This window comes from Macrotis lagotis, chromosome 1 (assembly GCF_037893015.1).
Source record: "Macrotis lagotis isolate mMagLag1 chromosome 1, bilby.v1.9.chrom.fasta, whole genome shotgun sequence".
NCBI lineage: Eukaryota > Metazoa > Chordata > Mammalia > Peramelemorphia > Peramelidae > Macrotis > Macrotis lagotis.
In genome coordinates this window covers 490,042,497-490,067,010 of record NC_133658.1, presented here as the reverse complement: position 1 = coordinate 490,067,010, position 24,514 = coordinate 490,042,497, and the positions used below count along the sequence as shown (strand labels likewise).

The 24,514-nt window shown below is 35.7% G+C and overlaps 1 pseudogene; it reads right to left on the bottom strand.

The window, feature by feature from the left end:
* Positions 1-18,295: 18,295 nt before the first annotated feature.
* On the bottom strand, positions 18,296-19,352 carry LOC141520318 (developmental pluripotency-associated protein 4-like; annotated as a pseudogene).
* Between the last annotated feature and the right edge of the window lie 5,162 nt (positions 19,353-24,514).

The following is a 24,514-nucleotide window of genomic DNA, read 5'->3' as shown; positions in this document are numbered from 1 at the left end:
TGCAAAGCCAAATCATTTCATGGACCATTATACCTCTCTCCCTTGCTCCCAGTCTCCAAGTATATTCTCTCCAATTATAGCCAAAGCATCAAGCAAAGCAAAATCAATTCATGATGTTTTCATATCCAGTCTCTCTAAGTATATTTCCTCCCTCCATCTCTATAGTTCTCCAGTCAAAGCCCCACAACACTACTCATTGAAAGTATTGGGTGTACTCTCTGCCTCTGTCCCTTTAGTTGGAATGCTAAAGGGTTCCAACCATGGTATTATAACCTTATTAACTAAAGTATGGATTAATGTAAGATCACTTCCTTATCTAATTATGACAAACTCTTCTAAGAATGCTCCTATGTTCTGTCCCTACTATACTACAACATTCCTTAAAAAAATATCTACTAAACAAAGGTCACATGATGATTTAATTATGTGTAGAACCTCTAAGTACCAGGACACCCCAAAGGTCTCTCTTAAGAACTTTATAATTGATTGTATGGTGGCACAGGACCAACCAGCATAGCATAACCTCATCAGAGGGGATGTTGCATTCTATGAGCAAGGCTGAAACGAAGCAGCTCAAAGAAAATTTGAGAAAATAAACATCCCAAATGTCCACCTGAATGATTTGTGCTCTACATGTGATAAAGCATTCCAAGCTCATATTAGCTTGATGAGTCAAAGTAGGACACACTGTAATTTGACTCAAACATAGTGATGTCTTGGTCTTCTTGGATAATGAAGTACAAAAACCAACCGTACACACATATTCTAAGTAAAATCCCTTCAAATATATTCAACCCTTTAACTATAGTAAAAGAAATTCAGTTCTCAAGAGAAACAAGTATTATCTTCCCTTCTAAGCATGTATACAATTTAATGTTCTTGACTAGTGGTTTTTTTGCCCCTTTTCACTTACCTTTATGTGCATCTCTTCAGTCTTGTATTTGAAATTCAAATTTGCTATTCATTTCTGGTCTTTTTTTCAGAAAATTTTGGAAGTTCTCTATTTCATTGGAAAATTCATCTTTTCTCCTGACAGAATATGCAGAATAGTTCATTCTTTGTCATAATCCATGGTCCTTTGCCCTCTGAAATATTATATTCTTGTTCCTACAATCTTTCAATGTTGAAGCTGATAAATGCTGTGTAATTATGGTGATGCTTTCTTTGTATTTAAATTATTTCTTTTTTTGACTGCTTGAATATTTTTTTTTCCTTTAGTTGATAATTCTAGAATTTGGCAATGATGGTTCTTGGAGTTTTTATTCTTGGTGTTACTTTTTGGAAGTGTTCTATACATATTCTTGCAAGGATTATATTGTCTTATTGATCTAGTATATTATATTCCATGATAATTTCCTGAATTAAATTTTCCAGGCTCTTTTTTTGATCTAGGCTTTTGGGTTCATCCATAATTCAAAGATTTTCTCTCCTGGATCTGTTTTCCAGGTTGTTTGTTTTTCCTGAAAGGTGCTGTACATTTTCTTCAATTTTTTCAGTCTTTTAATTTTGTTTGGTGGTATCTTGGTGTCTCATAGAGTCCTTGGTTTCTATTTATCCAATCTAATATTTAGAGGTTTTGGGGGATTCTTTTTAGTTTTTGCATGGCAATAGGGTTAAGTGATTGCTGAAGGTCACACAGCTAGGTAATTATTAAGTGTCTGAGGTCATATTTGAACTTAGGTCTTCCTGACTCCAGGGTCTATCCACTGCACCACCTAGCTGCTCCAAAGGTTTTTTTAAAATTCAGTTAGCATTTCTGTTTACTTTTCCACTTAGTTAACTTTACTTTTAAATGAACTGTTTTCCTTTTCCATTTGGAAAGTTTTTTTGATGAGTTACATTCTTTTTCCAGATGGTCATTCTTACTTTTAAAGGAGTTGATTTCTTCAGTCAATTTTTCATAATTCTCCTGTATGGATCTCATTTCTTTTTTCCATTTTTCTTCTTCCTCTATTGTTTGGTTTTTAAAATCTCTTTAAAACTTTTTTATGAGGTTTTGGATTTGAGTCCAGTTCAAAAATTCCTTTGAGATTTTTCCATATAGGTAATTTGTCACTGCTTTCTTCTGAGATAACATTTTTAATCATCTCTATCTGAATAGTAACCTTCTATGGTTAATGCTTTTGTTTTGTTTTGTTTTGTTTGCTTTTTATCTCATTTTTATTGACAAGCTTGGCTTCTGGGGTATAGGGAGTATAGTTCTGAGTTTTTTTTGTGCTGGGGCCAGAATCTGGTCCCTGATTTATCTCATTCTAAAGTTTTGCCGATGCACAAGTTAGCTTCTTCCTTTATTCCAGGCTTTACCTATGTTGCCAGTCTTGTCTGTTACCCCAATTCAGACTTTTCTGGGGTTGGAACCTCCCCTTTTGGCCTGCTTGCTAGCTATGCCAGCACTAGGATTGCTATCTAGCCACAGGGATTTGGGCTGCAGACTACTTGATGGGACGTGGGCTGTGCTGTGACTAGAAGTCTCCAGTGGTTTTCCCACTCTCCGACCTAAATGGACGCTATTTCCACTTTTCCCCTAAAGAGATAGACCTCCACTGAAGATTCTCCATGATGTCTAGAGTTGAGAACTTGTTTTTCTTTCTTTTCTTGGTAGGGTCTGTAGCTTTAATATCTGCATAGAGACTTCATTTGATGTTGTGTCGTGAAAAACTCCAGGAGCATGCCATCTTGGCTCTACCCTGGAAGTCTCTCTAGGATTCCAATTCTATTTATTAAGGAGTGTTTTCTTCAATTGATTTTTTTGTTCTTCCTTTACCAAACTGCTGACTCTTATTTCATGATTCTCTTGCTCACTCTCATTTCTTTTCCCAGTTTTTCTTTTACCTCTATCATTCAATTATTCAATCTTAATTGAGCTCTTCCAAGAGTACTTTATGGACATGAAACCAATTTATATTTCTTTGTGAGGTTTCACATGAAGTGTTGTGAAACTGTTATCCTTTTCTGAATTTGTGTTTCGATTTTTCCTGTCATCTTATAGCTATGATTAGTATTTTTTGCTCATTTTCCAGCCTATTACATGATTTTTAAAGTTGAGCTCCCACTGTCAAATTTTTCTGCTAGGGGCTAGGGGCCTGGTCATTGGCTTTCTGTACGGATTACCTCTGGGTCTGATACCTTGTTCACTATACTGGGTTTAGTCCTGGTTTAGTCCTTTTGTGCTGTTGGCCTGCTGAATCAGGACTGCAGCTAGTTGCTAATCTTTTCTTTGGTTTAGATCCTACTAATGACTTCCCCAGAACTGTTGGGCTGCGCTATGCTCCCCCTTTTACCCAAAGTATACTTTTCTATACTTCTAAGTTGTCTTGGACTGGAAAACTGTTTTTCCCCATCTCTTTGGGGATTCTGTTCCTCCAGAATTCATTTAGAAGCTTCATTTAAAGTTTTTTTATGGAAACTGAGGAGAGATCAGGCAACTTCCTGGCTTCTGTTGCCATCTTAGCTCCACCACTCTTGCTTCAACTTATTTAGTTCAAACACTCTGAATCTCTCCCTCTGGTTTTGAGATCACTTTTCCTCCCCTTTTACATAAATTGCTTTAGCTGTGATTCAGTATCTTACACATGATTTTGATTCAAGGAAGAACTGGCATAGTTCACACTCAAATCTAATTTTTTTGACACATCAGTAAAATGTTACCTAGTTAAAAATCAAGCTAAATGGATTGGCTGCAACTTTATTCTTACCCTTTTATCTCTTAGTATTATTGATATATAGCTAGAAGGAACATTAGAGGCTCTATATTTTTACCCTCTAATGTTGTTGATGCAGATCACATAGATGAAGGTTTCCTGAGGTTACTCAGGTGGGAAACAACAGAAACAAAACATGAACGTGGAATTTCTGATGTCTGAATAATTTTGTTGTGTGCATTTACCATTATTCCCTTACCTCATTATTTTCTGAGCTATACTTTATGTATACATTTAATCATTCTTAATAGGTAACAAGATTTTTGAGGATTAGGTCCTTTCTCCTATCTCTTTAAACAATTATTGAACACAAAAGTACCAAAGTATGTACCTCATAAATATATGTTCCCTGTCATTATTATCTCAATATACTATGCAATTTTGACTGTCAGAAAACAGAAGGGACTAGAGTGATCTGAACACTTTGAAGAATTATAGGTTCTATTATTTAAATTTGCTTTTGTCTCTTGAGAATTTTGAAAGCTAGAATTTTATTTTTTTCAAAGTGATACACAGCTAAATTCACTCTGTTATAGTCAATTAAGTATAATACGCATTTTGAAGTTGTACTTTGAAAAGATTTCTCGTTTAGTTTTTTATATAAATTGCTAACATTTTTACAACAGACTTGCAAAAATATATTTGTCTTGTGTATCATCAAATTCATCCAAATTTTCAGTAATTCAAAAAATTTAATAATCAAGATGAGGGTATTCTTCCAACATATGCCATTACCAAAGGCAAAAAAAATTTAAAATAATGCATCAGAGCAGATTCCAGAGTAGCAAAGCCAATAAAGTTTGAGGTGATGCATTTTTTGGCCCTAAGATTTCTTTCTTTTTTTTTTTGCAAGGCAATGGGGTTAAGTGGCTTGCCCAAGGCCACACAGCTAGGTAATTATTAAATGTCTGAGGCCAGATTTGAACTCAGACACTCCTGACTCCCGAGCCGGTGCTCTATCCACTGCACCACCTAGCTGCCCCCGATCCTAAGATTTCTTAGTGGCTGGGTGAAATGCTTTGTGATACTGAAGTGAAGACCTGTCAGGAGCTCATGCAGTAGCAACACTATTCGAGGACCTTGAAAGCAGCAGCAGCAATTTGGGCATTTATCAGCCTGAAAATAATAAGGGGATCAGACAACTGGTCAGAAAGAGATTGCACTAAACATAGGACACTATTGCATTAACAATACATTACTCTGGGTTTGAGTTTCAGGGCGGAATAGTGAACACTAGCACTTGCAGGTATGCAGGGAGGAGGAGTCCTTCCTGGATAAAGTCTAAAATGTAGATCAAGAGAACAGTGATTAAAACTCTCCTCTCTTTGGAAGCACCAAAAACTTACTAACTCCTAAAACTGTCTCTTAAAAGAGAAATCAAAAAATTCTGAAGCTTAAGATAATTCCCCTGAATCCCAGAATGGAGCTGAATTTTAAAATAAAGTTAAAAGTCAAGAAATAGACTGGAAAATGAGCAAATTTTAAAAACAGGAACTTGTCCATTAAAGCTACCATGGTGACAAAGAAGATGAATACACAAACCCAGAAAAGAATAATGTTGTGAAATCAGCTACAAGCAAAGCCTCAAAGAAAAAATACAAATTAGTTACAAATTCAATAAAAATTCCTAGAACCGCTAAAGAAAGAGAGATGAGTGGTGGAAGAAAAATTGGGGGAAGAAATACAAGTGATAGAAGGAAATTATGAAAGAGGAATTAACAAACTGGTAAATGAGGTACAAGAAATACTAAAGAAAATGACACTGGAAAACACAATTCACTAAATGCAAAAATCCCCTAAGAAAAGAACTTGTTAAAAAGCAGAGTTGGCCAAATATAAAAAGAGATAGAAAGTTTCACTGATAAAAATAACTCCTTAAGAAGCATAATTAGACAAAAGTAAAAGAAAAAAGGTAGAAAAGTTCACTGAGCAAAATAAATCTTAAAAAAATAGAATTGGTCAAGTGGAAACTAATTAATCCATGAGACATCAAAAAGTATAAAACAAAGTAAAAAATTAAAAAAAACAAAGAAAATGTGAAATATCTCATCATAAATACAATTTACCTGGAAAACATATCAAGGAGCTATAATTAAATAATTTTGACTACTTAGAAACCACAAAAAAAAAGAGCCCAGGTATCATAAAAGATACATCAAAATGGAAACTTCCAAAAATATTCTAAGCTAATTGCAACTCTTAAAGAAAACCATAACACCAAGGGAGGTAATGTCATGACAACAAGTACATGAACTGGATTTGAGTGGGGGGGGTAATATTCCAGGTCACCAGTCTCACTTTCTCCTCCAGAGTCATCTGGGTCCAGTGGCCAGATATGAATTGGAATGAGTAGAGATAGCACTGGATGTGATGTAGTCAAGGATAAATTACTTGCCCAAGGTCACATGGTAAGTGCCAAACGTCTGAGGCCAAATTTGAAGTCCAGTCCTCCTGACTCTAAGGCTAGTTCTCTATCCGATGAGTCATCTATTTGCTCTAACTTAATTCCACAGTTCCCAGATGAAGGATAAAATAGAGCAAATAACAGAAAGAAACAATTCAGATATAAAATCAGTCAGGATTACACAAGTTTTAACCACTTCCTCATTACTGGAGTGTAGAGCTTTGAATATGATATTATAGGAGGCAAAGGAATTGGATCACAACCAAGAATCGCCTACCCAGAAAAACTAAAAATAATTTTTTAAATAGGTATTTAATGAAATAGAAGACTCAATTATTTCTAGTCAAATGACAAAGATAAAAATGAAAAAGAAATTATAAGACACTTTAAAAGATTGGATGTTTATATTCTAATATTGAAAGATGATACCTACAAGTACTAAGAATTTTTTCATTGTGGGGCAGTTGGAAGGACTCTACATAGAAGACACAGGTCTAAGTCAATTATGGTGAAATGAAATTAAAAATGAAGGGGTGATAAAGAAAGAAGCACTGGGAAAAGAAGATAGGGAGACAGATGGGAAGAATTGACTCACATAAAAAAGAAAAACAAGGAAAAACTAAAACAGTGAAGGGGAAAATGGGAAGAAGATGGCAGGTAATTCTTGAGCCATAATCACATTAAAATTGGTTGAAAGAGGAAAGAACAAATATATAATATATCAATATACCTTGGTTTATGAATTTCATTCATTCCAAGATTTTGTTTCTCATGCAATTTGTTCACATTGCAAAGCAAATTTTCCCATAGGAAATAATGTAATCAGATGATTAGTACCACATCCTCAAAAACATTCATATAAAAATAATTATTTATAATTTTAAGTCCCAAAAACACCTGAAATACAATAGCAATGATTAGTACCCAATATAAAATGAACACAAATTAACCTGCACTTTTCTTTGATAAGAGTAATAGCTGGTGTGAGGGAGATGAGAGGAAGGAGGAAGAAAGGTTATTGCTGTGAAGGAGAATCTCCTTCCATGAGCACATCAGGGATTTCAAAGTTAGAAGTGTTATCTCCTATGCTATTTTCACTAAAAGTAAGACTAACACTACTGACTTCATTTTTTTCAATTTTAGAATCACTTTCATATTTAGGAATCTATCTAATGACACTTGCTTTTCATAATTTTTAAGAATGTCACAGAAACGTGAAATTGCATTATTGTTAAAAATATTCATGGCTAAGAGGAGGACTTCCGGCCAAGGTGGCAGAGAGAAATCAGGCACTGTGTTAAGGTCTCCTGGCTTTCCCTCAGGGCTAACATGAATCAAGGTTTTAACAGAATTTGGATCCACAACCCCCCCCCCCAAAAGGAAATCTTTGGAAGAGAACATCTTCCAAGGTCTGTCTCAGGGAAATATGGGCAAACTGGGAGCAGAGAGAAGAGAGCCAGAGCAGGGGCAGCACAGTGAGGCCCGGGGACTAACCTGAGAACAGCAGCAGAAGCACTTGCTGTATATGCAGTGACAAGGAGAGCTCCAGCACAGAAGTATTTACTGTGTGGGGTGAAAGAGTTCAAGTGCTATGAAGCCCCATGTTTTCAACATGTTTTCAGCTGATTTCCCTCCTCCCCATTGCTGTGGGAGAAACTGATTCTTCCAAAACAAGCACAGTAACAACCCCTTCACTCCCTCAGGTTCAGGTGTGGGCAGCATATCTCCCCCAGTGCTGATTGAGGATTAAGTAGATTAACTGTATAGCCTGAGGGCCCAGTCCTCAATTATAACCAGGATCCTACTGTCCCCCACCCCCACCCCAGGCCTAGGGAGTGTGCCACTAATTAAGATCACAGATGCTCCACAGAAAGTGTTTAACATCCCCTACTGGCTGGTCCACTTGGAGTTACTAAATCCAATGAGCAAAGCCTCTAGGGATTTCATCACCAGAGGTCTGGGAACCAGCCCCTCCCCAACACAAGATCCCAGGAAAATGAAGAAAGGCCAGCAGAAAGTGGGGTCCATTGAGTGTTTCCTTGAATAAAAGGATCCTAACTCAGAGAGAACTAGAGTTTCAGAGGAGAATATGAATTGATACACATCCCAGAAAGACTTCTTAGAAGTTATCAAAAAGGACTTTAGAAATCAATTGGAAAAATTAGGAAAACAAATGCAAGATAAAATTAATACACTGCAAGAGAAAATTATCATCTTGTAACAATAAAACAAAAATACAATTGGACAAGTGCAAAAAGAAAATAATTCTCTCAAAACCACATTTGGGTAAATGTAAAAGTCCTTCAAAAAATAATTTCCAATTGGAAAAGGAGTTGCAAAAGGTAAATGAAGAAAATTCTTCTCAAAAGAAAGATTGGAATCTGTGGAAACCAAGAGACAACAAGAATCTAGTTAACAAAATTTAAAAAATGAAAAAAATAGAAGAAAATGTAACCTACCTTGTTGGCAAAACAACTGACCTGGAGAGTAGATCCAGAAGAGACAACTTAAGAATCATTGTGCTTCCTGAAAATGGTTAGGAGGAAAAAAAGCCCGGACTCCATACTTTAGGATACAGTGAAGGAGAATTGTCCTGATATCATGGAATCAGAGGGCAAGCTAGTTATTGAAAGAATACATTGATTCCTTCCTGAAATGGATCACAAAATGAAAACACCAAGGAACATTGTTACCAAACTCCAGAACTATCAGAAAAAGAGAAAATCCTGCAAGTAGCCAGAAAGAAACAATTTAGTTACCAAGGAGTCACAGTACTGATCACACAGGATGTGGGGTGCGTCAACATTAAGGGATTGAAGAACCTGGAATATGATATTCCAAAGAGCAAGGAAACTTGGAATGCAGCCAAGAATTTACTATCCAGCAAAACTGATCTTTCTCTTCCAGGGGAAAAGATGGACATTTAAAAAAAATAGGATACTTCCAACTTTGCCTGATGAAAAGAACAGAACTAAACAGAAAATTTGGACTTAAAACAGAAGACTCAAGAGATCATGAAAAGGTAAAAAAGGGAAGAGGAAATAAAAAGTATTATCTAATAAGATGAAACTGGCTATATCCCCACCTGGGAGAAAGATTCTCATATTCTTGAGAATTGTAGCTCTATTAGAGAGAATATACTTAGCCAGAAGTAATGTCCATTACTCTGATTGACTGATTTAAAAATATTATCTCCTTAAAAAAGGAGGAAACCTAGAGAAATGGGAAGATGGAGGAAACTGAATAGTGTAAATTACATCACATGAAGAGGTACAAAGGACCTATTCAATAGAGGGGAAGAAGAGAGGAGGTAAAAACCCCTTGAATCTTACTTTCATCAGATTTGACTCAAAGAAAGATTAACACACATACATTGAGTTAAGTTCAAAAACTTATCTTATCTTTCAAGTATTAAGAGGGGGGAAAGGGGGAGGGGAAGGAAAGAGGAACTGATAGAAGGGAAGAAAGAAAGGGCAAAGTGAATGGGGAAAGAAAGGGGAGGTTGGATATGAAGGGGATAACAAACTGAAGGAAGTAGTATTCAGAAGCAAAATACTGGAAAATAGAGATAAGGTGAAAAAAGGGGAAAAGTACAAATAGCTTTCAAATTATTGAAGGAAAAATTAAATGAGGAAATAGAAAATGATTGGTTGGTTGGTTATTGTCCTTCATTACTGAAGAAAGTCAAAATGACATCACTACATTAGAGACAAGTTAAAATGTTGTTCAACTGTAGCTGATCAAATCTCAATTAGTCCATGTGAATACTTGGGGAGTACATTCAATTCTTCCTCACTTACAGAACACAGAGCCCTCTCTGATGATGGCACACCATGCTGAGTGGTCCTGGATAAGTGTTTTCCATGCTGCACAATCAATTCCAAAGTTCTTAAGAAAGACTTTCAGGGTATCCCTGTATCACTTTTTCTGACACCCCCCCCCAATGAATTCTTGTCCTATCTGAGTTGGTATTTGAATAATATGTATAGGTTATCATTGTTGTATTTTCTGTAGTAATGTTTGAATACTTGACAATTTAGCTCAAGAAAAGCCTTCATTGTCTGGTACCTTCTCCTGCCAGATGATGTTCAGAATCTTCCCAAGACAATTTAAATAGAAGTGATTCAGTTTCCTGATATGGTGCTGGTAGATTATCCAGATTTCATAAGCATACAATGAAGTAGAAAATAAAACTATACTATTAGGCAACCTCAACTTTCCATTCTCATAACTAAATGAACCTAACCCTAAAATACATAAGAAAAATAAGGAAATAAATAGAATTTTAGAAAAGTTAGATATGATAAGCTCCTAAGACTGAATGAAATTCAATGTGAAAATAAAGAAGTGGAACTTTTTCTCAGCTATGCAGGACACTTTCACAAAAAATTTACCATACATTAGGACATCATAAACTTACAGCCAAATGCAGAAAAGCAGAAATATTAAAGACGACATTATTGAAACATAATAGAATAAAAATTACATTCAATATATTCCTTTGTGTTAAATGGTACAGCATATAGAGTACCAGGCTTTGTGTCAGGAAGGAACACTTTTTCCTGCATTTTCCTGCATCCAAATCTCAGACATTTACTAGATGTGACTTTGATTAAGTTTCTTCAGTTTTTTCATCTGTAAAGTGAGCTGGAGTTGGAAAAGGTTTTCTCCAGTATCTTTACCAAAGCAACCTCAAATGGGGTCACAAAAAGTCAGGTATGACTGAAAGCAAATGAATAACAATAAACACACATTTTGAATGCAAAGATTCAAAATTATTTGGAAGCCAAATAAATGAATCCCAAGAATTGAGTGATCCTAAGAAAAGATCAATAGAAAAAATCATAGAAAAGATCATTCAAAAGAATGACAATGAGACAACATACTTTGGAGAAAATTCATACCTTTTAATGCTTACATAAATGAGAGAGAGAGAGAGAGAGAGAGATATTAATGAATTGAGAATATGAATGAAAAATTAGAAAAAGAACAAATTAAAAATCAATAAATACCAAAATAAAAATCAAAGGAGAGATTAATAAAATATAAAAACTTTAAAATTTAACTAATGAAACTAAGTTGATTTAAAAGATAAGAAAACCAAATTATTAGTGTAAAAAATGAGAAAGGGTGAACCTACAATCAATGAAAATGAAATTATAGCCAATATCAGGAACTATTTCCAATAAATCAGATAATATAAGTGAAATGGATGAATATTTACCAAAATACTAATTGACCAGATTAATAGTAGAAATAGAACACTTAAATTGCACTATCTTAGAAAAAGGAACAGGAGAGCCCATAAATAATTTCCCTAAGGAAAAAAAAAACACCTCATGGCCAGAAGGATTTACAAGGGAATTTTATCAAATATTTTGAGGTCAATTCATTCTAATGCATATAAAGTATTTAGGAAAATAAAGTCTTATAAAATTTCTTTTATGACACAAATGTGGTTTTGATTCCAAAACCATGAAGAGCAAACTCAGAAAGAAAACAACACATCTAATGAATAGTGATTAAAATTTTTAAATAATATGTTAACAAGAAGATCAGAGTAATATATTACAAAGATCAGACACTATGATTAGTTGCAACTTATACCAGAAATGAATTAGTTCAATATTAGGAAAACTATCACCATAATTGACCAATCAATATGAAACACAAGAAGAATTATGATTATATAAATAGATTCAAAACAAGCTTTTGACAAAACCCTCATATGAATTAAAAACTTGAATCAATAGATCTTTCCTTAGAATTATAAGTACTATTATCTCTCTTTTAAAAAAGAGTAAGAATGGTGGAGCCAAGATGTCGACAAGAAAGGATCGCATTTTAGGAGCTCTCTGATAAAACTCATAAGCTAAAGACTCTAAACTTTCAAGAGACAGAACCCATAGAGGGACCTAGGTAGTCAGTTCTCCTACTCCAGGTAACCTGGAAAAGAGCAGAAAGGCTCTGTTCCCCAGTGTCGGAGAGGCAGCCCACAAGAGGGGTGGCTCACCAGAGTGAAAGAACTTCAACCTCCCAGAGGCAGCCCCAGGCAGCTGGGAGCCCCAACTCAAGCAGCAGGGGAGTCTCTGGAGCTACACTCTGGGGAGCACTGGGCACAAATTGGAGGAACAACGGGGGACTTCTGCCAGAGGGAGCATGTGGAGCCCAGCGCTCGGGGCACACAGCAAGTAGCTTGGTCTTTCCACAGCCCAGATCTGGAAACAGAAGCAGGCAGAGCCCACAAGAAGGAGCCCCCAGAGCATGAGCCCATTGAACCTAGGGAGGGGAGTGAAGATAGAGAGACTGCAGAGCTCTGCCCCTGGAACAGGACTCTGGGGCTCTGACCACATTCAGATCCTGATCACAGTCTAGGCCCACCCATAGAACAGCAGGGCCTCCTCCACCTCAGCCCCATGACAGAGGTGGGTGCATATGGTCATTCACAGACCAGGAGGGAGGACAGAGCCTCACACACTGAGACCCTTGTGGGAGTGTCCCAAAAGCTCAGGAAGCAACCCCAAAACAGGCTAAGGCTGGGAAAATGAGCAAACAGAAAAAAACAGGAACACCATTGAGAAATACTTTGCAAATGAGCTCAAGAAGGATCAAAATACTAACTCTGAAGATGAGGAAGCACAAGCTCCTGCATCTAAAGACTCCAAGAAAAACAGAAATTGGGCTCAGGCTATGACAGAGCTCAAAAAAGACTTTGAAAATCAAATGAGGGAGTCAGAAGAAAAACTGGGAAAGAAATGAGAGAGATTCAGGAAAAACATGAAAATGAAGTCAGCAGCCTAGTCAAGGAAATCCAAAAAAAATGCTGAAGAAAATAGCATGCTAAAAACCAGCTTAGGTCAAATGGATACAACAATTCAAAAAGTTATTGAGGAGAAGAATGCTTTAAAAAAGCAAAATTGGCCAGATGGAAAAAAAGAGATAAGAAAACTCTCTGAGGAGAGCAAATCCTTCAGACAAAGAATAGAATTCAGGGAGATTGACGAATTTACCAGAAATCAGGAATTAATACTTCAAAACCAAAAAAAAAATGAAAAAATTAAAAGAAAATGTGAAATATCTCATTGAAAAAACAACTGATATGGAAAAGAAAGATAATTTAAAAATTATTGGAATACATGAAAGCCATGATCAGGAAAAGAGCCTTGACATCATTTTTAAAGAATTACTACAGGAAAATTGCCCTGATATTCTAGAAGCAGAGGGCAAAATAGAAATGGAGAGAATCCACCGATCCCCCTGAGAAAGAGATCCCAAAAAACCAACCCCTAGGAATATTATAGCCAAGTTCCAGAACTCCCAAGTCAAAGAGAAAATATTACAAGCAGCCAGAAGGACACAGTTCAAATATCATGGAGCTGCAATCAGGATCACACAGGACTTAGCAGCAACTACATTGGAAGCTTGTAGGGCTTGGAATATAATATACTGGAAGGCAATAGAGCTTAGAATGCAGCCAAGAATGAACTACCCAGCAAGGCTGAATGTCCTATTCCAGGGAAAAAAGATGGACTTTCAATGAACCAGGGGAATTTCAAATGTTCCTGTTGGAATGGCCAGAGCTGAACAGAAGGTTTGATCTTCAGATACAGGACTCATGTGAAGCCTAGAGATTGGAGGAGAAGGGTAAAATATGAGGGACTTAATGAGGATGAACTGCATGTATTCCTCTATAGAAAAATAACATTGATAATACTCACTTGAACCTACTCAGTTAATAGAGCAGGTAGAGGGAGCTTTTATAGTAGAAGCACAGGAGAAAGCTGAATTCGAAGATAAAATATAGTGTAAAAATGGAGTCAATAGAAAAAAAGGGAAATGTAATGGGAGAAAGAAAAAGGAGAGGAGGAATAGGCCAAGATAATTCATATAATAAGATTTTTTCTTTATTACAATGAGCTATTGCAATGTTATGGAAGGGGGGAAGGCAAGGGGGAATGAGGGAATCTTCACTCTCATCAGAGGTGGCTAGGAGAGGAAATAGTATATATACTCAATGGGGTATAGGCATCTGGAGTAAGAAGGAGATAAGGGGGATGGGGGAAGGGGGGGATGTGAGTGATGGAGGAGAAGATGGACCATGGTGGGGAGAGCTGTCAGTTATAACACATTTTCTTTTTTACTTCTTGCAAGGGGCTGAGATTGGATGGCCTTTCCGGGTCCATAGGGCCAGGTGGATGCTAGGCCTAAGGGGTGGTAGGGGGGCTCGGGGCCTCTTGGCCCCAGGATCAGGGATCTGTCTGCTGTGCCACCCAGCTACCCTACAGCAGAGTCAGAGTGAAAGGAGAGAGAAAATATAGTACATGGTAGTGGAGAAATACGAAAGGAGGAAGTTGTGATCAGCAATGGCAATAGTGGAAAAATATGGAAGTAACTTTTGCTATGGACTTATCATGAAGAATGTGATCCACCCACGACAGAGTTGTTGGTGTTGGAACAAAGACTGAAGCAAATTTTTTTTATTATTATTTTGGGGGGGTTGCAAGGCAAATAGTGCTGGGTAGCCTGCCTGGGGCCACATAGCAGGGTGATTGTTGGGTGTCTGAGGCCAGATTTGGACCCGGGTGCTCCTGGCTCAAGGGCCAATGCTTTGTCTGCCACTCAGCCACCCCTACTATTATTACTATTTTATTTTATTTTGGGTATTTTTTTCTTTTTTTTGGTTTTTGCAGGGCAGTGGGGTTCGGGTGGCTTGCATGTCACATGGCTGGGTGATTGTTAGGTGTACGGGGCCAGATGTGGGCTAGGGTGCTCATGGCACCAGGGCTGGTTCTCTGTCCATTGTACCACCTCACCATACCTACAATTATTACCATTATTTTTTTAATTTTAATTTTTTTCTCTCCCCTTTACTTTATCGCTCAAGCAAGTCTGTATTTATGGGGGGAAGGGGTATTTCATTTACTCTTAAACAAGAATATTTTATTAATGTAAAAAACATTATTTGTACAAAATGAGAATTAATATTAAATAAAATAAATAGATAAAATTTAAAAAGAGCAAGAATTATTTATAGCAGGGATTAACTTGAAACCTTCTCTTTTCTCACTTCTTTCACTCTATCCATCCTCAAAGTATTTTGCTTCTAACCATCACCACCCTCAGTCTGCTCTTCTTTCTATCACTCCCCCTTTTTTCTTCCCTTTTCATCTCCTACTACTGTTTACTCTTCTGCTCTCTTCTATCACTCCCTCCCCCAATTTTCTCTTTCTTTCCACTTTCCATTTCTACTTCCCTATAAGGTACGATAAATTTCTATACCCCTAGTGTATTTGTTTTTCCTTCTCTGAGACAAATCCAATGACTGTAAGGGTCAAACAAAACTCTCTCCCCTTCTTTGTTCTGCTATAATAGATGTTTTTTTTTAAATCTTTGCATATGATATAATTTAATGTATTCTGCCTTCCTTTTTCTTCCTTTCCTAATACAATCCATTTTTACCCCTTAAAGTTTTAATATCATCACTTCAAAGTCAATTTATATCCACACTCTATCTCTATATACTCCTTTTAACAGCCTAGTTAAAGTTAGTTATTATACACACACACACACACACACACACACACACACACACATATATATATATATATATATATATATATATATATATATATATATATATATATATAGTTATTACATAGATAGCATTACCATGAGTTACAAGTATAATCTTCCTAGGAAATAGTTGATTTTATTGAATAACAGTTTTTTCTTTCCTGAGGTATTTTTCATTTTTCTTCCAATTTTTTTCATTCTTTTAATTTTGTTTGACTGATTCTTGATGACTGGGAGAATCATTAACTTCCACTTCTCCAATTGTAATTTTTAATGAATTATTTTATTCATTTGACCAATTATATTATTGTTTTCTTCAGTGAATTTTTTTCCACTTGATCAATTCTATTTTAAGGAGTTTTTTCTTCAGTCAATTTTGTGCTTCCTTTTCCAAGTCCTTGATCCATTTTTTCCCCTAATTCTCCTACATACCTCCCATTTCTTTTGTCAGTTTTTCTTCCACCCCCCTTAATTGATTTTTAAAATTCTTTTTTGAGTTCTTCCAAGAGGAAATTTTGCATATGAGATTAAGTATTCCCTTCAGATGCTTCATATGTAGGCATTTTGTCATTTTCTTCTTCTGATCTTCCTCGATCTTCCTTGTCATCATCATAATAACTTTCAGAGTGAGAACTCTAGTTTTTCCTTCTTAGGTATACAATACGCTACAGCAAATGATAATATTGATCTTGAGTTTGAAATACCCAAAGGTTCAAGTTTTAGGGACATGTTTTAAGAAAAAGAAATTAAAGTTAGCTATAATTATAAGGAAAATGCTCTAACTCATTATTATTTAGAAAAATGAAAATTAAAACATCTCTGAGGTATCACTTGACACCTAACAGATTTACTAAATGACACAACAAATCCTGAAGGGGATGACAAAAACTGGGATACTAATGCATTACTGTTGGGGTTGTAGATTGGTTCAACCATTTGGGGGAGGAAATTGAAACTATATTCAAAGAGTGATACACTTTTTAGTTAGCTAAAGGACTGACTCCCAAAGAGTTCAAATAAAAATATTTGTACAAAAACATTAATTTTTGTGATAAAAAATTACCTATTTGTATAAAAATATTTATTTTTTGTGGTGACAAAAAATTGAAAATTGAGGGCATGTCCATTAATTGGGAAATGTTTGAATAAGCACAATAGCATTTCATCACAATTAAATACCACAACTTGTATCCCAATTTTAATTTGGAAGGTTGTGTGTCATTGGGTTACATTAGCACAGGGAGCAAACTGGTAACACCGAAAATGTCATAACAGAAAGCCAGTGACTAGAAGCTCAGCAAAAAGAAGTTTGGGACTATGAACCCTATACCACAGGAACTGAGTTCAACTCACAAAATGACCGAAAGAACAAAAAAAAGTTCTAAACATTGACAGCTACTATTTTAGTTGGGGCAATAAAAAAGTCATTTCAAGGAAAGCTGTGGAAAAAATGCCTAGATGTGAAGCCTCTGAGGGGTTAATGAATTGGTCTCAATTCCAAAAAGACCTCTTGGAAGAACTCAAAATGATTTTAAAAAGAAGAAAATCGTTCAGGAGGATTATGAAAAATTAACTGAAGAAAACAATACTTTTAAAAGTAAAATTGGCCAACTGAAAAATATTAACCTATTGGAAAAAGAAAGGAAAAAAAAGGTAACTGAGGAAATATAACCTTAAATACCAGAATTGAACAAAGGGAAATAGAGGGCTCTATGAGGCACCAAGATTCCATCAAACAAAACCAAAAGATTAAAAATATGGAAGAAAATGTGAAGTACCTCTTTGGAAAAGTAACTGACCTAGAAAATAGATGGAAGAGAGATAATCTATGAATTGGTGATCTATTTGAAAGTTGGGATCAGAAAAAGAACCTGGACAATATCTTTCAGGAAATTATCATGGAGAACTACCTTAATATCTTAGAAAAAGAAGATAAAAATAGTCCTTGAAAGAATTTATCAATCACCTCCAGAGCCAAAATAAAGCCTCCAGGGGACATCTTAGTCAAATTTCAGAATTCTCAACTAAAGGAGAAAATGCTGCAATCTAAATATCAAGGAGTAATAGTTAGAATTATACAGGTTTATCAGCTTCAACATTAAAGAAATGAAAACATTTGGAATATGATGATTATGCAGGGCAAAAGAGTTGGATTATAACCAAGAATCAACTACCCTGTAAAACTGAGCATATTCTTTCTGGAGAAAAGGTAAATTTTTATTCAGCAGCAATTTTTATTGATATTGTATCTTAGCATATGTGACCATAGTTATTTTCTTAACAAATACAAAAAACTTGATTATCTTTGATTGGTTTTTTTTTAAAGGAATTCATAGCCATGTCAGTCTTGGAGATTTAGCAGGAGACAGGAGAAGATGGACAAGTAATGGATAGCCTTAAATTTTATTTGGTTGTAAGATTTTCACCTTTCTCTATCCTCAGCTGCTGACTAAAACAATGTAATATGTGAACTTGGTTGCAATGTCAGGTCCTTTGTACCTTGTTGACTTGTAAAGCCTCTTCTATCCTTCCCAAATGTCTGCATGTATGGAACTATTTCCTAATGAAAACTAGGCCTAACTGGGAAAGAAAATCTAAGTTGAAGAAAGAAAAGTCACATTTATAAGCCAGTATCTTGAGGAAGTGAAAAACAATCTTGTAGCCTTGATCCTTTATGGTTAGAGAATATTGTCCATCAGGATTTTATTCCTGTTGACACATTTGGGGCACAACCAATTGTCTTCTACTTCTGGGCGTGGGAAAGAGCAGGTAGGCTATAATAAGAGAGGGATCAATATATCATTTTCAGGCACCCAGGTCTGCCCACCATGGAACTTCAAAGGTGCTGAACCAGAGACATTGTTTGGACAAACTTCAACATGTACTACACACCATCATGGTAAATATGATTTCTCAGACCTAGTAGACTCAGAAGATATGGGCATGGGCCATACAGCCTTGGACTTCACTGTTGCCATAAGTCTGCTCCAGGATGCCATGCTGGCTGTCTGGACAAGAGTAGTCTTTGTTGTGTCTCTTTTCTTTTTCTTTTTTGTCATTGTGTATGCTGCTTTGGCCACTGTTTGACTTTCATCTAGAGAATCTCCTTCACTTAAAATTTCTGTTTTGATTTTTAACCACTGGCTCTTTTCTTCTATGCTAGAAGTATCTTGTTCAGAAGGTGACACATGCTCCAAAAGTCTCTTGTATAGAATGTGCTTCCTGCCATTTTTACTGATATTGAGTCTCTAGCACCAGACCTGCAGAATATTTCAGGATAAGATATACAGTGGAGGCAGAAGGGTGGGCATAGAAGGAACCTCATCATTCTGAGATTTCTGAGGTGTTGAAGAATCTATATCAGACTTAGTCTTCGTTGGAAAATGTACAACAGCTTCCTCAAGATTTCCTGATTCTGCCAGGGTAAATCCTTGGAGTTGGGGTGCTACTTTCATCTTGGCCTGAGCATCTGCAAGCAACTTGGCCCATGCTGCCATCACAGCTGTCCCATTTTCTCTCTGCTGAACATCCATTGCCAAACTGGACTCATGCACCATCTTGACTTCCTTTGTTTTGTCTGTATTATTGGCTGGAATCTCTTCTTCCACTTCCACAGAAGAGTTCTTGACCTCCAGACTTGCTACTTCTACTTTTCTAGGTGTCAGTTCCTTCATTTGTAAAATGCCAGGTTCAACAAGATTTTCTTTCATCTCCATAATCCTGTGAGCCTAGGATACTGGTCATTTAGCTTTTGTACTTCTGTTTGTTATTTGTAAGAGGGAATCATTTTGAATTATCTCCAAAACAAGACAGTAGCTTTTCTCCTTCCAAACTGCTCTGTCTCCTCTTTTCCATCTAAATTTTTAAATAAATAGAGGACTTTCAAACTTACCTGATGAAAAGATCAGAACTGAACAGGAAATTTGATCTTCAAATGTTATACTCAAGAGATGCATTAAAACAATAAATAGAAATGTGTGGGGGGTGAATGTTAGTTAATAAAATAAACTGTCTGTATTCCTACATGGGAAGACAATACTTGTAACTCTTGAGAACTGTATTTCTTTTAGGACATTTGAAAGGATATTTAGATAGAGGGTGTGGTTATAAATGGTCTATGATGTGATTAAACTTTAAAGGTCTTGAGGGTTGTATTTCTATTAAATCAATGGAAGGGAAGGTATTAATTGATTATGATACTATCAAACTCTTAGCTCTTGCAGGTTTTATTTATATTGGGACAGAGGTAGGCATTGTTCTTGGAAAGATTATGATGCAAGGATGACTAAGGTTCTTTTTTTTAAGGGTTTTTTTGCAAGGCAAATGGGGTTAAGTGGCTTGCCCAAGGCCACACAGCTAGGTAATTATTAAGTGTCTGAGACTGGATTTGAAGCCAGGTACTCCTGACTCCAGGGCCAGTGCTTTATCCTTATCCACGGCGCCACCTAGCCACCCCAATGCCTAAGGTTTTTAAGAATTGTACTTCTATCAGGATAGTTAAAGGAGTATACTCTAACAGAGAACATGGATACAGGACAGCTAGAAAACAATTAGTACATGGGAAAAGTAAAAGGATTTTGCTGGGATAAGAAGGCAGAAGCATTAGAGAAGAATTGTATTTCTAATGGGACAGTAGAGGGGAGGTTACTTGGACAGAAGTTGTTGGAATGAAGTGATCATGATGTGATGAAGCTTTTAATCAATCAACCTTTGAGAACTGTATTTCTATCAGGGCAGAAAAAAGGAGCCTACTTTGACAAATGGTGTGAGTACAAGATAGTGAAACAATAAGACATGAAAAAAGAAGATTTTTTTAGGAAAAGAAGATATTAGGGGATTAAATAACACCACATGATAGGCACAAAGGATCTTTTATAGTAAAAGGAAAGAAGGAAAGTTGTGAGCACTGAGCACTGTGAGCCCTGTTCGGGTGCCACTTCTGTTGCATTCCACTCTGGGCAGCCGGGCATCAGCCTAATTTACACAGCTCTTTGGGGTGCTGCCAGGCATGACCTGCATGTTCAATAATGAAAGTCAGCCAGTGAGAGATAAGCAAGGAGTTTATTGCAGGTAAATGCTACATCTCTGACTCACATAGTTGAGTAAGGGTATGTATATATATATAAGCCTAGTCCCCCTGTATCAGCATTCCTCATCTCCAGGCACTGTGAAAGTGTAATGGGCATGCCACAAAAGGTGTGTATCCTGGAATATGTGGAATCTTCAACAAGATAAAGATGAAAGGCAGAGAAATAAGGACCAAAACTCCTTCCTGAGACACTTACATAGGATGAGGATGAAAGGCAGAGGGATAAGGACAAAAGGTCCTTCCTGAGAATATTCAACAAGATAAGGATGAAAGTCAGGAGAACAAAGAGAGAGAAGGGCCAGAGCTCCTTCCTGAGTTCAGATCACTCTGGTATGGACATTCCTGTTGTCCCAGGTCTCAATGACTCTCAGGATGAACTCCTCATGGCCATGTACTCTGTCTACTAACCCCTTACACTTATTCTCAACAGATTTGACTCAAAGAAGGAATAACATACATTCCCAAATGGTTTAGACATTTATCCTGTTCTACAAGGAAGTAGGGGAGAAGGGGAAAAAAAGGAGAAGATGAGGCTGATAAAAGGGGAGGGGTAAGTAAAAGTTAAAAAAAAAGTAAAGAAAAAGGGAAAAGATAAAAGGGAAGGGAAAAGGGCTAGTATAAGGAGGGTAGATTGAGAAAGGTGGCAGCTAGAAGCAAAACATTTATGAAGAGGGATAAGGAAAAAGGAGAGACCAAAGAACAAAGAGGGGGAAGATAGGATGGAGGGAAGTTAGCAATCTTAACTGTGAAAGGAATGAACTCTCCCATAAAAACAGAAGTAGATAACAGAGTGGATTAAAAAAAACTTCTACAATATTTTGTTTGCAAGAAACACATTTGAAGCAGAGAGAAACACAGAGGATAAAGATAAAAGGCTGGAGAAGCATATATTATGCTTCAACTGAAGTTTAAAAAAAGCAGGAGCAGCAATACTGAACTCAGAAAAATCAAAAACAAAAATAGATCTAATTAAAAGGGATAAAGAAGGAGTAGGAAAGAATGGGACATTAGCTAATGCTAATTAAAAGATGTATTTGTGAAATTTTGTGAAATACTCCCTATAATGCCCATCAACTGGGGACTTGCTGAATAACTTATGGTATATGAAAGCTATAGAGTACTATTGTTTTGTAAGAAATCACGAGTAACCTGACCTCAGAAAAGCCTGGAAAGTTTTGCATGAAATTATGCTGAGTGGAGTGAGCAGAACCAGGAAAACATGGTTTATATTATAAGCAACATTGTGATGGAAACAACTTCTCTCAGCCATTCAGTGATGAAGGACAATCCTGAGACCTGTTAAGGGGAGTGCCATTTACAAACAGAGAGGAAATTTAGGGTTCTAAATGCCCAGCAAAGCATACTATGTTCACTTTTTTAAATTTCTTTAATTTTTTTCTTTCTTTCTCATGTTTTCCCCCCTTAATTCTAATTCTTTCTTCACAACATGACTAATGTGAAAATGCTTAAAATGATTGCATATGTACAATCTATATCAAATTGTTTGCTGCCATGGGAATGGGAGAGGGTAGGAAAAGTGGTAGAAAAATGTAAAACTCAAAAGTTTACAACAGGATGAATGTTGAAAACTCTCTTCTATGTAATTAGAAAATAAATAATATTCAAAAAAAGAGTAAAGGTCAATTAAATAAAGTAATAACAAACACCATTATGGCAAAATTCCTACTTGAGCATTTAACCATTTAACTATTTCCCTAAAATTTCATTTTTGATAAAAGTAAATGTTATGTGAGTTGTATTTTATTTGTCTACTAAATCAAATCCAAATGATTTCTACTAGGTAACATTGTACCTAATTTTAGTTATTAAAGTAAAATTATATTTCTTTTTAAAATATAAAATATTACTTGACTATACCGCTCTATTGGTCAGAATTATTAAACTTACTCCCATTTTTAAAATTATAACTGATATTAAATGATTTAAATGTTGAAATATGATATATTTTCTTTTGTTGTTATTATTTTAATTTAGTGCTGTAAGGACATTTCCTGCATTTTCAGAAAATCATATAGTTGCTGGATTTTACAATGATTTTAAAGAAATTTCACAAATCATTTTGAAATATATTCCAAAGTCTTTTTTCTCTAGATGTTTTAGTTGCAAATACTACATTCACCGTATCAGGTTAAGATCACTCAATTTTCATGAAAGGTAAGACAATGACTTTTGAAGATTATTTTTTCTTGTAGTTTTTGATTATTTTCAAGAAATATAGCAATGCATATATAAATAAATATTGCTTTGCGGAGGTTTGGTTTACTCAGTATTAGAATATAATAGAGTAAGGGTTTAGCATGCTTTTCATGTTCTCTGGCTTTATACATCTCTATAATGGGCATGTTCATTTTGTACCTGCTATTGAGCAGCATATTTGACTAGAATTCAGACCACTAGTCTCCATCCTGTCCAGTACACCTTCCACCACACTGCTCTGCTTTGACAGGAAGGTTAAAAGCTATAATTTGGAATATTGGAATATTTGCATCCTCATCAATGATATAATAACATAATTGTGATTGAATGTAATCAATTACATATTGAAACAATAGTAAAAAAATCAGCAAACATTCATAAAGCAAAAATCAGCACATCATGAACATATTTGAGAGGAGATTGACTATCAACTCTTGGTACTTAAGACTGAGTTTTGTGAAGGAATATAATTTAAATTAACTACATGTTTGGACTACAAAAGTTTTGTTGCTATTAATGCTGTTGGCTGTTTTTCTTACCTATTTTTCATTTATCTATTTGTCCAAGAGGTATTTTTGCTTTAAATAAGCAAAAAATTTGTGTCAATATGTACTTTGATTATACAATTTGCTGGCTGAACTTGCTTTATACCCTCTAACTTCACATATAAAGATGTGCAGAAACTCAACTTCTCATCCCTCAAGGTCCAAATCCCTTTCCAATGACTTATGCTTCAAAAAGTCTCCACAAATAACAGAATACTCTCCAATGAGGATTTTATGGAAATGGAGAGGGATCTAAGGAAAGGAGTTTCAGCTAATAGATATCAATATATATTCTACTGATGTTACAATTGCAACCTGAAACTTGGGGGTCTAACTCCAAATTCTTAGTGAAAAAAATTTAATCTTCAAAATACCTTAAGCAAAATTTGTCTTAGATAATTCAATAAAAGGTTGATTTATGAGAGTGACTTCAAATTACAAAACATATTCATGAATAATATCATCAAATCTACTACTAAGCCTTGTAAGACGACCCATAGTTTCTTACAGGTTCCAGATTCTTCCAAAGATCTGGGAAAAAACAACAAAAATATTTAACTCTAAATTATTTGACTAACTGCTTTAACCATGTGATTTTTCTTTATCTATGGAGACCTAAAAAAAGAGAACTCTAAAAATGATTTACTCTGCTAGAAAGCAGATGCCTAAGTTACAATCACCTGACTAAATTATTTTCTGATTCCAATGATCAAAGACTCAAATTCAAGGAAATGGTTATCCATGCATAGTCACATATATAACAGAATTATCTTTCAATAGTGGTTTATTCTTATATTTAACCAGGAATAAAAAAGTCATTTTGGTTGTAAAAATAGTGTTTTCATTTCTCTATGTTCTCTTCATCTCTCTTTTTTTTCTCTCAGACAAGAGCTCTGCAATGAAGACATTATTCTAACAGAAAATAATGAAATAAAGCTCAATCTCCATTTTTGTGATGAATGAGGAATGTTGATAAAATCATCAT